Raw genomic sequence first — 17394 nt, 5'->3', positions numbered from 1 at the left:
AATAAAAAACATAAAATAGCGTAAGCGGGAAATGAACCCGCGACCTATTAGACTCTACAACTTATAGCCTTACTTTAGTAACCAGGTGGCCCCAGCAGGGGTGTGCAGAAAGAAGAGGAGAGAAATTATAGTTATGATTTATTTGGGCCGTATTAATCACTTAAATTAAATAGGGAATTTAAGTGAGGGTTTATTATTTTGGATCGGCAACTCTTCCTCACCACAAAAACGCCAACCTCTCCCTCTTCCTCACCCTCTCGGCACACCAAGCTCCAAGGGACCTAGGGTTCCATCCCTGGGGTCATAGGAGTACCTTCCGGCGACAACTCTAGTACGAGGACGCTCATCTCCGCGAGAAGAACACGTAGACGCAAGAAGATTGCCGAAGAGATCTTCTTCTCCGGAAATCTAGCAATTAGAATTGTAAGAAACCTAGCGCAGGAAGTAAGTAACCCCTCACCTGCAGTATAAGTAGTTAATCATATGTTTTTATGTTTTAGTTTAGCCATATGCAGATTTTTCGGCACGTAGGGTGTATTTGACCCTCATCGTAAGTTTAGGGTTTATTCGAGCACCTCTAGATGGGCCAGACATATCTCCCTCTCCAGTTTTTGGGGTTTTAGGTGCTGCCGAGTGCCTAGAGGTGGTCCCCTAATAGAGAGGAGAGATCGAGCACACCAAGTGTTCGATAAAATGACTAGTACAGTTAAATGCTACAGTAGGCATTTTAATAGCTCAGTTGAATGTCATAGAAGCATTTAAAATAGCATGCTTAGTCTTGCTTCAGTTTATATGGGACTACGGTCCAATGGGTGAGCTCCCACAGTCGCCTCTAGGTTCAGATAATCTAGCTCTAGGTTCAGATAACCTAGTAAGAGCAAGATAAGATAAATTAGCTTATGAATCAATATTTTACTTTTATCAGTGGCACTATGCTAGACTCTTTGTTGTCCTTGGGTTGGGCTCCCATAGTCGTCCCTAGGTTTAGATAACCTAGTAAACCCTACTAGATTCGGGACTAGCTACCTCGGGTCTAGTTATGGATGCGCACATAGCAAGTACAGTTGTCGGGCTTATCAGCAGCATGATTATTATTTTTACCTATTATGAAAAATATTTTCAAAATTTCATAATTCAGTTATGTGAATACAATTCAGATTTAGCATTAGCCTAGCATTAGGTTAGCTTAGTTTTTGTATCAGTTCAGCTTCTTTTTCTATTGATACAATAAGATAGTTCTATGATCAGTATTTGTTTGCCGTTACTCGTATATCAGTATGCCATGTTTTAGCATTTTCAGTGTAACTATCAGCATGCATTTCCCATAGCATCTTTTAAAAGCATGATTTCATCGAATACATGTTTTGTGAGGTAGATGGTTCTTTCTAAGCTCCCAAGCTTATAGTTTCCTTTTCCTTATACTGCAGATAAGGGTAAAGGGAAGATGGATTAGCGGAGGCTGGAGGACAATGTGTTAAGATGTGTGTGAGAAGAAACTTGGAATAAAGACTCTCAGGGACTAGCAAGTTTAAGAATTAGACTTCTTATATTCTTATCATTCCGCACCTTTAGAATGTTTAAATGCCATGGATTGTGAAAATATGCACTATGTTATGCCTAGACTACTAATTGTCTTGATGTTAGTTAATAAACTGTGAATAATGAAAGTATTGACATGCCTAGTAGCTTAGTAATGCTTTTAAGTTGATACATTGACATTGGATAGGGATTATTGGGTGAATGCAGCAGAAATCAGAGCTCCAATCGATCAACCGATCAATTGGAGGGTCCTCAATCGATCAGCCGATCGGTTGGGGAGTGATTTCCCGCCTACAGAGAGCTGTTGAATCGATCAGCTGATCGATTGGCCATGGATCGATCAGCTGATCGATAGAAAAGTAATTTCCGTGAACAGAGAGCTGCTGAATCGATCATCGGATCGATTGGCCAGGCTGGATCGATCAGCCGATCGATTCAGAATTGACTTCCTTGCACAGAAGCACGTTGAATCGATCAGTGGATCGATCGAAATGACTTCAATCGATTGAGTCCCAATTTCAATCGATTGGAAAGTCTGATTTCAGCTGGAAATGTCTGATTTCAGCTCCTTGATCAAATGGAATGTTTAGATTCCCTCCTTTAGCATATGTACAACAATGAAAATGTATTTTGAATGTAAATTCTAGTTTTAATAGCAATCACTTGAGATTTTAATTAGTTCAACTTTCCGCATATTATACTTCACTGAAAGGATAGAATAGTTAGCAACCGTAACCCCTGACCTTACAGTTTAGTGAGTAGATGGCGGGGCGTTACATAGGTAGTCCATGCACATTCGCATGGACCCTTCCTTCTTTTTTACAAACAACACCGGAGCTCCCCATGGTGAGTGACTAGGGCGAACAAAACCCTTGTCAAGCAACTCTTGTAATTATCCCTGAAGTTCTTTCAATTCTGTCGGAGCCATGCGGTAGGGTGCCTTTGAGATTGGATGGGTACCCGGAATAAGTTCAATCTCAAATTCGATTTCCCTATCCGGAGCCAAGCCTGGCAACTCATTCATAAACACTTCTGGGTAGTCACATACAACTCTAACTTCCTCTAGCTTTTGGTCTCTTTCTTACTGGGTATTAACCACGTGAGTTAGAAACCCGACACATCCATCGGCTAACATTTTCTGAGATTTTATGGTCGATAAGAATTTCTGGGTTCTCTTCTTGGATTCTCTGATTAACTCAAACTTAGGCTCTACCTCAGATTGGAATAGGGCTCTTCGCTTTTGACACTCGATGGAAGCATCATACTTGCTTAGAAAGTCCATCCCGAAAATAACATCATAATCAGACATGTTCAGCATTATCAGATCACTGTACAGTTCTCTGTCTGAAATTTCGACTAGCACAACACGTAGCTAGTGCGTAGATGTCATTATCTCTCCCGAGGGTAGTGTCGTTAAGAACTATCCGCTTAGGACATCCGGGGGTATACCTATACTTTCAGCAAATTCTATGGAGACAAACGAATGGGTTGCCCTAGTATCAAATAGCACAGTTGCATATAGATTAGAAATGCGTATCTGACCTGTGGCAACCATGGAGGCATTTGATACCTCCTCTCTGGTAAGGGAGAAGACTCGAGCATTAGTGGCACTTGGTGGAGCCTCCAATCTGCCCTGGCTAACTTGAGGACCCTCCAACGTGGCCTACATCTGGTGTATCTGCGCCTGGTTGCCTCCATACTGAACAGGTTGTACTGGAGGTAGGTTGCTCTTGGTCAGGCAATACCTGGCTATATGCCCCTCTTGACCACACGTATAACAACCACTAGTGCCCTTGCGACAGATTCCAGGATGCATCATTCCGCACGTGGAACACGTGGCATACTTAGGTTGCTTGCTTACGGATTCTCCCTTCTTATTACTCCACTGCTTTCTGTCACGCCCCAGAGGAGTCTCTGTCCGAAGAAATTTCGGCAGCATCTCCCCTGTACGGGTAACAATCTGAAGCATTACTACATACAAAATATACCTCAGCCACACTCGGCTGGAATATATATAGAATAGAAATATCATAACCACGCAGTTTAATAAGCCTACACGGATGAATATAAACACACAGCAGCGGAAGACATAAAACGATACGAATGTAACACCAACAACGACACTAACAAAAATACCTGTCATCACAGACTTGACCCAAAATTCACATCGACTTGTTGAAAAAACAAAATATACAAAAAAATAATATACCACCCCAAACGATAACAAAACCAAAACGAAAACTATCCTCGAGTGTGACGTAGGACCTAGAACTGGCAGCCGACATCTCTCCAAGCATCCATGACTCATCTACCTGTTACCTGGCGAAAGAAGACCAATTTGCGAGGTGGTGAGTATTGGAACTCAGCGGGTAAGGAAAGAGATAGTGCATGAACATAACATATAACTAGAAAGTGAGCCAAGAGTATACAGTTTTATAAAAGGAAATAGAAGATACCACAATGATGTTAACATAAATGATCATACCTGAAGCCATATCCTAGGCTAACAATAGAAGGTCAAAGTAGCGCAGATCTGCTACTGTACTGCTACTAACTACAAGGTAGTAGGTAAGGAATATACAAACTTCCATATAAGTAAACCAAGGACTAAACCCCTACAACGAGGGTATATCTCATCACAAGAAAGCATAGCAGTATAGGTGAGCAACAACAGTAAGTAAGCAATAACAGCATATATAGACAGCAACAGCCAAAACAAATATAATAACAACGTATGCACGGATGGTCACTCCCGCCCACCTCTCCGCACCATGACCACTGTATGGTCGAGAGGCCGGGTTAGTGACAGACTGTACACCACTCCAGCTACCACTCACACGAGTGCCCGAGGGGACAGTTGCATAATAGCTAACTAGCAATATCTGCGACGGGGTCCCTGCTGCTCGTACACCAGCTACCACTCACACGAGTGGCCGAGTGCGGCACGACAGGACAAGCGGCATCAACTCCAGCTACCACTCTCTCGAGTGGCCGAGGAAGCGGCATGCATGCAATGACATGATGTGAACAATGCAACAGTCATCATATATATATAAGCAGAAATAGGTATGCTACATGAAGCTAGCATGCTCAATATCGTACATAAATAAGCAACAGTCCAAGCATACAAACATGGTATCTAGTATCTGCTACTGATCATGGACAACAACAAGAGACTGTATAGATATGGAACGAATTTCTCAAAGATTGCGTGGAAGTATCAAGTGCAGGAAAAATAAGAGTGGAGTCAAGGTAAACATTCCTTATCCAAAATAATTCATGCACTAAGGTCAAAGTACTAAAAGAAAACAAAGCAAGAAGTACCCGCCTTCATCTGTCGATCGTATGAGACTTAAACTCACGTCGTGATGCTCGTCTCAAATCAACGTCCTACAAATCGCGTGATATACAATTTAGCTAATTTCATACGCAGCAACTAGCTAAATCTAAACCCAACTTAATTAGGGAAATAAAATCCTAATCCAACTATGAACCTCAATTCACCCAAATCCATCAAACCACAAACCCAGTAATTAGTCACGCTGAATACTAAAATAGATGGAAAACCAGTAACCGAAAAGAATGAGTATGGTATAAGTTATTAGATCCATGGTTTCATTAATCTATCTACCCACTTATTATTCTATAAATATGTCCATCATATACTTAACTCAATTAAGTCACAAGCTTTTTAGCCAATTAATAGCAGGGTTCCACCCTTATCTCTATTGTTAGCTAGTGAGAACTTACTGAATGAAAAGAAAGCTCATTATCCTCTCCGTTAACCAGAGCAAACAATTATTCACATCCTAAATCAACAAGTAGATTTCAATTCCTATAGTCAAATTAACCTTGATTGCTAATAGGATCTAATTAACTAAATTGAATGAGTGAACTTAGGTATAAACCTCATTACTTACGACTTCATCCCTGGTGGCTGTTCACTGCTCCAATGGTGGCTCAAGGCAATCTGCAAAGCTACTGTGTCGCGGGTGTAAACAATTGGCAGCGGTGCCGACAACAGCAGTAGCTATTGTTCTATGGCGTCAGGTGGAGGTGGTGCGGCGTCGGGTGGAGATGGTTAGGGCACGGCTCGGAGAGAAGAGGATCGGCGGTTGTGCTTGCGGGAACTCGCAAGGAGAAGAGGGAAGAAGGCTCGGCCGACGCCGGGATGGCAGAGCCAGCGCGATCGGTTGCTGAGGCGGCTATGCTTGCGGGAGCTCGCGAGGAGAAGAGGGAGATCGCTGGCTGCCGTGGAGCTGGTGCACGGAGAGGTGGCGGCTATAGCTCGAGGAAGAAGAAGTCCCGGCTGTGCACGGGAACTCGCAAGGGTAATCGGGAGAAGTCGGCGGCGGGGAAAGGATTAGGGCAGGCAGCTGTGGCTCGAGAGGGAAAATCGCCGGTTGTGGTGTCGCGAGGTGAGGAGATCGCGTGAGGAGGAGAGGGAAGAGAGGGAGTTCGGCGATCAAGGTTAGGGCACGAGAGAGAATTTAAAGAAAAAGGAAAAATAAAATATTTAAGGAAATTAAACATTTCCTCGTTTAAATCGGGTAACTTAAACAGACTTTTCCTTAGTCCAATAATTGATCCCCTTAACCTAACTCATACGAGTTCTAATTAATTCTCAGAAAATTTCTATAATTTCCTAAAAATTCCATTAAGATTTTTTGTCCATTAAATCTTATTTTTAATTATTATTTGGATGCGGTATCTTACATTCTCCCCTACTAATAAAAATTTGGTCCCCAAATTTACCTCTCAAACTCAGAATTCTCATCTAAGGGTAACAACCAAACAACATCGTTATGTACCACTCCATATAAGTATCATAACGAATCTCCAACCATAAAGGATGACTCTGTGGATTATGAGCCCACCCTGCTTCCGCTGCGCACATACTCTGCTACCTACCCAACTATGAATAAATTAATTACATCTTAAATCCATAATACACACTGTCAATAGATCCTCTTTATTACACTCTTTAAAGATTCAATCTGACTCCCTAGCACTTACTTCAGTGAAGCAAGTTCGAAGAACTTAGTCAAATAATAACCATAATAGTTATGATGGCAACAACAGGATTAATTCAACTAGGGTCCTAAATCAGATCAAAATTTAAATTACAAATGCATTCTGCCTATTATAGGAAATAAACATTTAGAAAATTCAAAATTCATTATTCTAGAAAGAGATGCACCTAAGCAGGACCTGGAATAATCTGCAATCCTTATAATACCAAAACTTCAAAAGTTATCCAAGTCTATTGTTTTAGAAAAGGAAAAGATCCACAAGAACCGATCATAACTGAAATTAAATCTCAACCGTTATGATTAGAAATTGGAAGCTGATCTGGACCACAATGTTGATACTAAACATTTCCCCTGAGAACGATTTCCTAAAAAACACAAATTTCTTAAAACGTAATAAATGCAACCATATTTGAACATTGGTTAATTTCCACATTTGCATTTTTCCCACTGGGTTTCCACAATGAGGTTTCTAGCTAGTTTCTCATAATTTCCATGAAAACAAGTAAATTGATACTCTATTGATCAAAGTTAACAAAAGTCAATTGGTTCTCTACTAACTAAATCAACGCGAGTGAATTGACACTCAATACATCGGGTCTATAAAAATATTTAGGGCACTGTAAACCTAAATAGAAATATCAAGGACTTCTCATGTTCGTACGACAAACATACCCAAAAATAAGATTACTAGCACAAAGTCTGTAATCTAACCTTCAACTAAAATCACCAACTCCATAAATATCAAGGCGTTATACTCTTTAAGTTACTATCCACATCAAAGGCTAAATAATAGACCATCAAGTCTAATATCCACAAATAGATCATCAAAAGATAACCATATCACCATATTTGATCTAACCAATGACTGACACCGTAAACCATACATGGTATAAACACATGGTATAAATAACTAACCAAGTACTAACAAAAGTGTATGATAACGGTATACCACATACCTCCTATAGCTTGGAGATTCCTGCCGTTGCCTGGTCCCACAACTCGAGAGTTACATCGAGGTATCCTTACAAAAGGAAAGCAAAACAATCGGAACACCGAAAATCATAAATCGAAACAAAATCGAACCTGCTCTGATACCATAAAATTGGTATCAGATAAATTTGAAAATCCATAATACGAAAAACAAATCACAAAATTTGAAACATAAAAATAGACTTCGCAACTTGGCTCTGATACCACTGAATTGATATCAGATCAACTCAAAAATTCAGAACATAAAAAAAAAATAGGCATAGAAAAATGGCTCTGATACCACTAAATTGGTATCAGATTAACTTAAAAATCCATAATACGAAAAACAAATCGCAAAATTTGAAACATAAAAATAGGCTACGCAACCTGGGCTCTGATACCACTAATTGGTATCAGACCAACTCAAAAATCCAGATCATGAAAAATAATAGACATCGAAAACCTGCTCTGATACCACTAATTGGTATCAGATTAACTCAAAAATCCAAAATACGAAAATAGGAATCGCAAACCCGCACTAATACCACTAAATTGACACGCCCCAAAGGAGTCCCTGTCCGAAGAAATTTCGGTAGCATCTCCCCTGTATGGGTGACAATCTGAAGCATTACTACATACAAAATATACCTCAGCCACACTCGGCTGGAATATATATAGAATAGAAATATCATAACCACGCAGTTTAATAAGCCTACACGGCTGAACGTAAACACACAGCAGCGGAAGACATAAAACGATACGAACGTAACACCAATAACGACACTAACAAAAATACCTGTCATCACAGACTTGACCCAAAATTCACATCGACTTGTTGAAAAAACAAAATATACAAAAAAATAATATACCACCCCAAACGATAACAAAACTAAAACGAAAACTATCCTCGAGTGTGACGTAGGACCTAGGACTGGCAGCCGACATCTCTCCAAGCATCCATGACTCATCTACCTGTTACCTGGCGAAAGAAGACCAATTTGCGAGGTGGTGAGTATTGTAACTCAGCGAGTAAGGAAAGAGATAGTGCATGAACATAACATATAACAAGAAAGTGAGCCAAGAGTATACAGTCTCATAAAAGGAAATAGCAGATACCACCATGATGTTAACATAAATGATCATACCTGAAGTCATATCCTAGGCTAACAATAGAAGGTCAAAGTATCGCAGATTTGCTACTGTACTGCTACTAGGTAGTAGGTAAGGCATATACAAACTTCCATATAAGTAAACCAAGGACTAAACCCCTACAACGAGGGTATATCTCATCACAAGCAAGCATAGCAGTATAAGTGAGCAACAACAGTAAGTAAGCAATAACAGCATATATAGACAGCAGCAGCCAAAACAAATATAATAACAACGTATGCACGGATGGTCACTCCCGCCCACCTCTCAACACCATGACCCCTGTATGGTCGAGAGGCCGGGTCAGTGACAGACTGTACACCACTCCAGCTACCACTCACACGAGTGCCCGAGCGGACAGTTGCATAGTAGTTAACTAGCTACATCTGTGACGGGGTCCCTGCTGCTCGTACTCCAGCTACCACTCACACGAGTGGCCGAGTGCGGCACGACAGGACAAGCGGCATCAACTCCAGCTACCACTCTCTCGAGTGGCCGAGGATGCGGCATGCATGCAATGACATGATGCGAACAATGCAACAGTCATCATATATATATAAGCAGAAACAGGTATGCTACATAAAGCCAGCATGCTCAATATCGTACATAAATAAGCAATAGTCCAAGCATACAAACATGGTATCTAGTATCTGCTACTGATCATGGACAACAACAAGAGACTGTATAGATATAGAACGAATTTCTCAAAGATTGCGTGGAAGTATCAAGCGCAGGAAAAATAAGAGTGGAGTCAAGGTAAACAGTCCTTATCCAAAATAATTCATGCACTAAGGTCAAAGTACTAAAAGAAAACAAAGCAAGAAGCACCCACCTTCATCTGTCGATCGTATGAGACTTAAACTCACGTCGTGATGCTCGTCTCAAATCAACGTCCTGCAAATCGCGTGATATACAATTTAGCTAATTTCATACGCAGCAACTAGCTAAATCTAAACCCAACTTAATTAGGGAAATAAAATCCTAATCCAACTATGAACCTCAATTCACCCAAATCCATCAAACCACAAACCTAGTAATTAGTCACGCTGAATACTAAAATAGATGGAAAACCAGTAACCGAACATAATGAGTATGGTATAAGTTATTAGATCCATGGTTTCATTAATCTATCTACCCACTTATTATTCTATAAATATATCCATCATATACTTAACTCAATTAAGTCACAAGCTTTTAGCCAATTAATAACAGGGTTCCACCCTTATCTCTATTGTTAGCTAGTGAGAACTTACTGAATGAAAAGAAAGCTCATTATCCTCTCCGTTAACAAGAACAAACAATTATTCACATCCCAAATCAACAAGTAGATTTCAATTCCTATAGTTAAATTAACCTTGATTGCTAATAGGATCTAATTAACTAAATTGAATGAGTGAACTTAGGTATAAACCTCATTACTTATGACTTCATCCCCGGGTGGCTGTTCACTGCTCCAATGGTGGCTCAAGGCAATCTGCGAAGCTACTGTGTCGCGGGTGTAAACAATTGGCAGCGGTGCCGACAACAGCAGTAGCTATTGTTCTGTGGCGTCAGGTGGAGGTGGTGCGGCATCGGGTGGAGATGGTTAGGGCACGGCTCGGAGAGAAGAGGATCGGCGGTTGTGCTTGCGGGAACTCGCAAGGAGAAGAGGGAAGAAGGCTCGGCCGACGCCGGGATGGCAGAGCCGGCGCGATCGGTCGCTGAGGCGGCTATGCTTGCGGGAGCTCGCGAGGAGAAGAGGGAGATCGCTGGCTGCCGTGGAGCTAGTGCACGGAGAGGCGGCGGCTATAGCTCGAGGAAGAAGAAGTCCCGGCTGTGCACGGGAACTCGCAAGGGTAATCGGGAGAAGTCGGCGGCGGGGAAAGGATTAGGGCAGGCAGCTGTGGCTCGAGAGGGAAAATCGCCGGTTGTGGTGTCGCAAGGTGAGGAGATCGCGTGAGGAGGAGAGGGAAGAGAGGGAGTTCGGCGATCAAGGTTAGGGCACGAGAGAGATTTTAAAGAAAAAGGAAAAATAAAATATTTAAGGAAATTAAACATTTCCTCGTTTAAATCGGGTAACTTAAACAGACTTTTCCTTAGTCCAATAATTGATCCCCTTAACCTAACTCATACGAGTTCTAATTAATTCTCAGAAAATTTCTATAATTTCCTAAAAATTCCATTAAGATTTTTTGTCCATTAAATCTTATTTTTAATTATTATTTGGATGCGGTATCTTACATTTTCTCTTGGAGCTCCCCTTCTAGGTTGAACCTTGGCCCTGAGTTTTCTGAGTGCCAGAACTCCCTTGACCTTTGTTCTCCATCTGTACTGGCTTCTACTGCTTGATGCTGTTCAGGTAATGCTCCATGATCAGGGCACTACTAATCAGCTCTTCTGCAGTCTACGATCTATTTATTCCACCAGCTACATTCAGAGCTATCTCTGGCCTCAACATCTTAAGCATTAGTCTCACCCTTTCTCATTCCGTGCTGACCAGCTTGGGGCATAAGCGAGCTAGTCTATTGAATTTCTTCACGGCTTCGTCCACCGATAAATTTCCTTGTCGAAATTTCGTGAACTTGTCATAATGTTTATTCGTGACTCGCATATGGAAAAACTCTTTAAAGAACTTAGTCTCGAAGACAGATCAGGTTATTTGATCCACTTTTCATTTTGCCATGACCCGTTCACACCACATTCTTGCATCACCAGTAAAGCAGAAGGAAGCACACTTAATCTTTTCTACCTCCGGCCAGTCCAGTAGCTCCATTATGCTCTCCAGGGTTTTGAACCATGCCTGAGCATCCCATGGTTCATTAGTGCTAGAGAAGTTCTCTGGTTTCAGTTTCTGCCACTGGATGAGGTATGCTTCTTGCCTCCCTACCTTTGCTGGTGCTACAGGTGTAACTGATGGAACTTCGACGGTAGTAGGTGTCACCATATTAGCTTCCGGTGGGACTACAGGATGAACTTGTTGATTAGCAGTCAGGGTGGCAATGACCTGTTGCTGCTCTGCCAATTATCTCTGTAGTTGAGCTACTACTTCTAAAAGGTTGGGCTGGGGTGCAGACTCATTTCCCACCGGTTGAGGTTCATTAACTCTCGGCTATCTAGCTGGTTGTCCTCTAGCCATTCTACATATCCATAGACCAACCAGTAAGATATTTCGTCAGCCTATTATTATTCTTATTTACTATTAGTAGTACTTCCGGGTATAAGCATGCTCTCATTTTTACTTTCTATCATTAGCACGGGATAACATTTCCATGTAAAATCGTGCTAAATCTTAACAAGCATTCTTAATAATCATAATAGAACTAGATGCATAAAAGTTATGAAAATGGTAATTTCTTACTTGGAAGCTACAGGATCAATGATTGAGGTATGTGATGGAAGGATGGAACTAGCTCTAATACTAAACTGTAATGCCTACCCTTACTCATACCCTTAAGCTACAGAACAAACGTTACTCTTTCCTCTTATATCTTAAATTTTTGGCATTCTTAACTGTTACATGCTGCTTAGTCCATAGATCTATTCTACCCTGTTACGACTAGTAGTATATGACTTGCAGCCACGTAAGGTCGAAGGGAGTTTGAAGCTTCTAGTGAGTCTGGACCGTGTGGCCCTGATAGGTATTGTACTCCCACTGGCACAGGGCACGACCGTGTGAGGGTCGTACGGCTGGGACCCTTACTAGAGGATGGAAGGGGCATGGTCGTGTGAACCCACACGACCGTGTCACTTCAGCCGAGAGAAGGAGAGACATGGTCGTGTGAAATCACACGGCCATGTAGCATTGGCCGAAAGGAGGAGGTGCCCGGCCGTGTGATTCCACATGGCCATGTCACCTCAGGCGAGAGAAAGAAAGGCATGGCCGTGTGTTTTCGCATGGTCGTGTCACCTTTGGCCGAGAGGAGGAAGGGCACGACCGTGTGATTTCACACGGCTGTGTCACCCTGGCCGAGAGGAAACAACGCAAGGCCATGAGAACCCGCACGGCCGTGCCACGGGCCGTGCGGAGGACCCCCTTTCTCCGATGGAAAGGCTTGTTCTCCTCTTTTTCACTTTCACTTGCCATTCAAAATTTTGCCAAACCGCCAAATCTATTCTAACCCAATTAGTGCCAGTATCACAGGTAAAATGGAGAGAAGAAACATGACCAGAGTTCTACATGCTCCCCAAAATAACAAAATCTCGGATCTCTTTCCATTGTTCCGCCACACACACACTTACACACCCAAGCACTGCTCCTGCTGCCTCCTCCTACTCGAGCTTTCCCTTACCTTTATCTACAGTATAAGGAAATGCACTCTATAAGCGGATGTTTAGTAAGTACCATCTACTCACAAAATGATACATTAAAAGAAGACATACTTTTGTTTTAAACTGTAACGACCCGCCTTCTACTGGTAGGCTGTAAGGCCGGACCGTCACAATATGTTGTGCTAACTATTCCATGACCATCACTAAGTCTAGGTGCGGAAGCTATACTAATTAAAATTTTGCTAACTATTATCATTTCTTGATTCTATATGTGCTAAGGGGTGTGATCTAAACCATTCATGACATATATTACATCCCCCAATGGTCAAGGAACTTAGCTAAGAGTTTCTTACTGAAATCAGGCCTCCCAATCGATCCACGGATCGATTGCAATGGCTTGATCGATCCATTGATCGATCCAGGTGGCTACTGTATGCGGAACTCAGGTTGGATCGATCCAGTGATCGATTCAGCACGCTACTGTGCTCGGGGCAATATTCTGGATCGATCGGCTAATCGATCCAGACTGGCCAATCGATCCAGTGATCGATCCCAGGGCTTTCTGTTCGTGACAGAAGGCATCCGGATCGATCGGCTGATCGATCGAGGAGCTTACTGTTCACAGTACGAACTTCTCAATCGATCGGCTGATCGATTGAGAAGCCTCCAATCGATCAGCCGATCGATTGGGGGTTCTGATTTCGTACTAGAAGTTTGATTTCAGCACTGTTTCGTGCCTCAATCACACACATAAGTTCTAAGATGACTGGGAAACATTCTAATAACACTAACTGACATTCTAAGCATGAACACTAATAATCTGAACAGGTCTTTCATGATTCATAACATTAAAATAACTGAAAATAAAGAAAGTATCAACTCAATAAAATGCTAAAGTTTCAGATGTATTTCTAGTTTCTCCAAGGTCTTTATTCCAAGTTCCATCCACACACATCTTCATCGCATTGCCCTCCAGCCTCCGCTAGTCCATCTTTCCTTTACCTTTATCTGCAGTATAAGGAAAGAGTATTTGTAAGCTTTATGCTTAGTAAGAAACCATCTACCTCACAAAACATGCATACGATGCAATTTATATTTTTAAAACATGCTATTTGAAATACATACTGAATATGCTAAGCATGACATGACATACAACACATAAAAGCAAAGCTGATCATAACAATAGAGCTAATCATAAACTATCATGTTGTATCAACAGAAAGCTACACCGATATAAAACTGAGCTAAGCTAATACTAATCTGATGCTGAAGTTGTACTGAGTTCACATAACTATTTTGTGATGTTTGAAAACTATATTCATAATAGATTAAAATACATAATCATGTTGTTGTTTGGGCCCGGCAACTGTACTTGCTGTTCGCGCATCTCTAACTAAACCCGGGGTTGCAAATTCCGAATCTAGTAGGGTTACTAGGTTAGCTGAACCTAGGGACGACTATGGGAGCCCAACCCAATGGATATCTAATCCAGTACAGTGCCACTGAGAAAATAAAATACTGAACATAGCTAATTATTACTTGTCTTGCTCTTTCCAGGTTATCTGAACCTAGAGCTAGGTTGTCTGAACCTAGAGGCGACTGTGGGAGCCCACCCATTGGACATCTAGTCCTATAAGAGCTATAGCAAGACTAAATAAACTGTGAAAATGCTTCTATTGCATTTATCTAAGCTAATAAAATGCCTAAGTTGCATTTCGACTGCGCTAACAATTTATTCGAACACTTGGTATGCGCTAGTTCGCATCCTTTGTGCCGAAAGTCTACATACTACTAAACTGAAGCTTAAAATTCATACGAAAGCTACTTATACTGCAGGTGAGGGGTTTCTTACCTCTTGCTCGAAGTTTCTTACGATTCTAATCGCTAGGTTTCCGGAGAAGACGATCCTTTCGACGATCTTCTCGCGTCTATGCGTTCCTCTCGCGGAGGGGAGCACCCTCGTGTCGGAGTCATCGCCGAAAGTTGCTCCTAGAGCCTTTGGGATGAAACCCTAGCCCTTGGGGGCTTGGTGCGCCGAGAGAGAAAGAGGAGGGAGGGGGCGGCGTGAGGTTAGGGTGAGGGTGAGAAAAGTTACGTTAGAATAACTCTTTACTTATTAATTCCCTATTTATATTAAGTGGGTAATTTCACCCAACTCTAATATAAATTTAATTGCCTCCCTTTTCTTTCAGCACGGCCCTGCTGGGTTCACTTGGTTACTGGAGTTCACTATAAGTCATAGGACCCAATAGGTCTCGGGTTCAATTCCCGCGTAAGCTATTTTCGTTCTCTATTTATTTTTACTACTTCCGCTAATCTAAAAATTCCATAAAAATATCCTAAAATTCCAGAAAAATACTAGGATATTTCTAATAATTATTTTGAGAATTTTCGGGCATTATAATCCCCCATACCTTATAAAATGTTTGTCCTCGAACTTAGAATAACTCTGGGTACTTCTGTCTCATACTGGCTTCCATCTCCCAAGTCGCCTCTTCTGTTGTGTGATTTTGCCAAATGACTTTTACTAATGGTACCTCCTTATTCCGTAATTTCTTAACTGCTCGATCTACTATCTGAGTAGGTCGACTGTCATAGCTGAGGTCTTCGTAGACTTGTACCAGCTGGGGCTCAATCACCTGGGTGGCATCTGGGATATGCTTCTTCAGCATAGAAACATGAAATACCTTATGAATAGCTGACATTTACTGGGGTAGCTCTAGCTCATATGCCACCTTGCCAACTCTCCTACTGATAAGGTATGGTCCCACATATCTGGGACTTAGTTTGCCCTTCTTCCCAAAACGCATTACTCCCTTCATGGGAGCTACTATGAGGAGCACTGAATCCCTAACTGAAAACTCTAAGGGTATGCGCCGTGTATCAGCATAGATTTTCTGGCGGCTCTGAGCTGTCTCTATCCTCTGGCGGATCTACTGTATAGCTGCTGTGGTATCTGCTACTAGATCTGTCTGAAGTTCTAGTTCTTTCTATTCACCACTCTCATACCAGCAGATTGGAGATCTACACCTCCGCCCATAGAGAGCCTCGTAAGGTGCCATGCCGATAGTGGCCTGATAGCTGTTGTTGTATGCAAATTCTGCTAAGCTCAGATATTTGCACCAACTTCCTTTGAAATCTAGAGCACACGCTCGGAGCATATCTTCGAGTACCTGATTTACTCGCTCTGTTTGACCATCTGTCTGAGGATGGAAAGTTATGCTGAATCTTAACTTAGTGCCCAACGCTGTCTGTACACACTCCCAGAAGTGAGAGGTGAACGTACTGTCTCGGTCTGAAATAATGGTTCATGGGACTCCATGTAATCTGACAATCTCCTTGAGATACAACTGAGCTAGCTGTTCCATGGAGTAGGATATCCTGATAGCTAAGAAGTGGGCTGATTTAGTCAATCTGTCGACTATTACCCAGATGGTATCAAAACCATTCGTGGTTTTGGGTAATCCCACTATGAAATCCATAGAAATGTATTCCCACTTCCATTCTGGAATCTGAATAGGCTGCGAAACTCCGCCTGGTCTCTGATGTTCTGTCTTGACCCTCTGGCAGGTCAGACAGGTGATAACATATCTAGCGATGTCTCTTTTCATCCCAGGCCACCAAAAGCGTTTCTTCAAGTCCTGGTACATCTTGGTGGAACCTGGATGCATCGCATAAGGAGTCTTGTGAGCCTCATCCAAAATCTTTCTCTTTAGTTCCTCTTGATCTGGAACACAGAGTCTGTCACCAAAGTACAATACCCCACTATCGGACACTCTGAATTCTCTACCTTCTGATTCTGCTAACCCCTGCTTGATTTTCTGAATTTCAGGGTCCTGCTCCTAAGCTGTCTGAAGGTCACCAAGCAGGGTAGATGCTAATGTCATAGTAGAGAGCTGTCCAACTATGAGTTCAAGACCAAAATCTGTGATCTCTCTCTGTAGGGGCGGTGACATGGCTGCTAGCGATAATAAGGTAGCACTGGATTTTCTGCTAAGTGCGTCTGCTATCCTGTTGGCTTTCCCTGGGTGGTAGAGGATGTCTATATTGTAGTCTTTGACCAGCTCTAGCCATCTGCGCTGCCGCATATTCAGATCCTTCTAAGTGAAGAAGTACTTCAGACTCTGGTGATCTGTATACACTCTGCACTGAGCTCCATATAAGTAATGTCTCCAAATTTTGAGAGCGAACACTACTGCTGCAAGCTCAAGGTCATGAGTAGGGTAATTCTTCTCATATTCCTTGAGTTGTCTGGAGGCATAGGCGACCACCTTACCCTCTTTCATCAATACTGCTCCTAGTCCCAATTTAGAGGCGTCACTATAAATATCAAAGTTGTCTGTGTTTGCTGGTAGAGCCAGAATAGGTGCACTGGTCAATCTCCTCTTTAGCTCGCTGAAGCTGTTCTCGCAGTTCTCTGTCCACTGAAATTTTCTGTTCTTCCTGGTGAGAGCTG

This window comes from Zingiber officinale, chromosome 8B (genome assembly GCF_018446385.1).
Source record: "Zingiber officinale cultivar Zhangliang chromosome 8B, Zo_v1.1, whole genome shotgun sequence".
Lineage (NCBI taxonomy): Eukaryota > Viridiplantae > Streptophyta > Magnoliopsida > Zingiberales > Zingiberaceae > Zingiber > Zingiber officinale.
The sequence above is the reverse complement of the archived record's forward strand: the minus strand, read 5'-3'. Positions refer to the sequence as shown.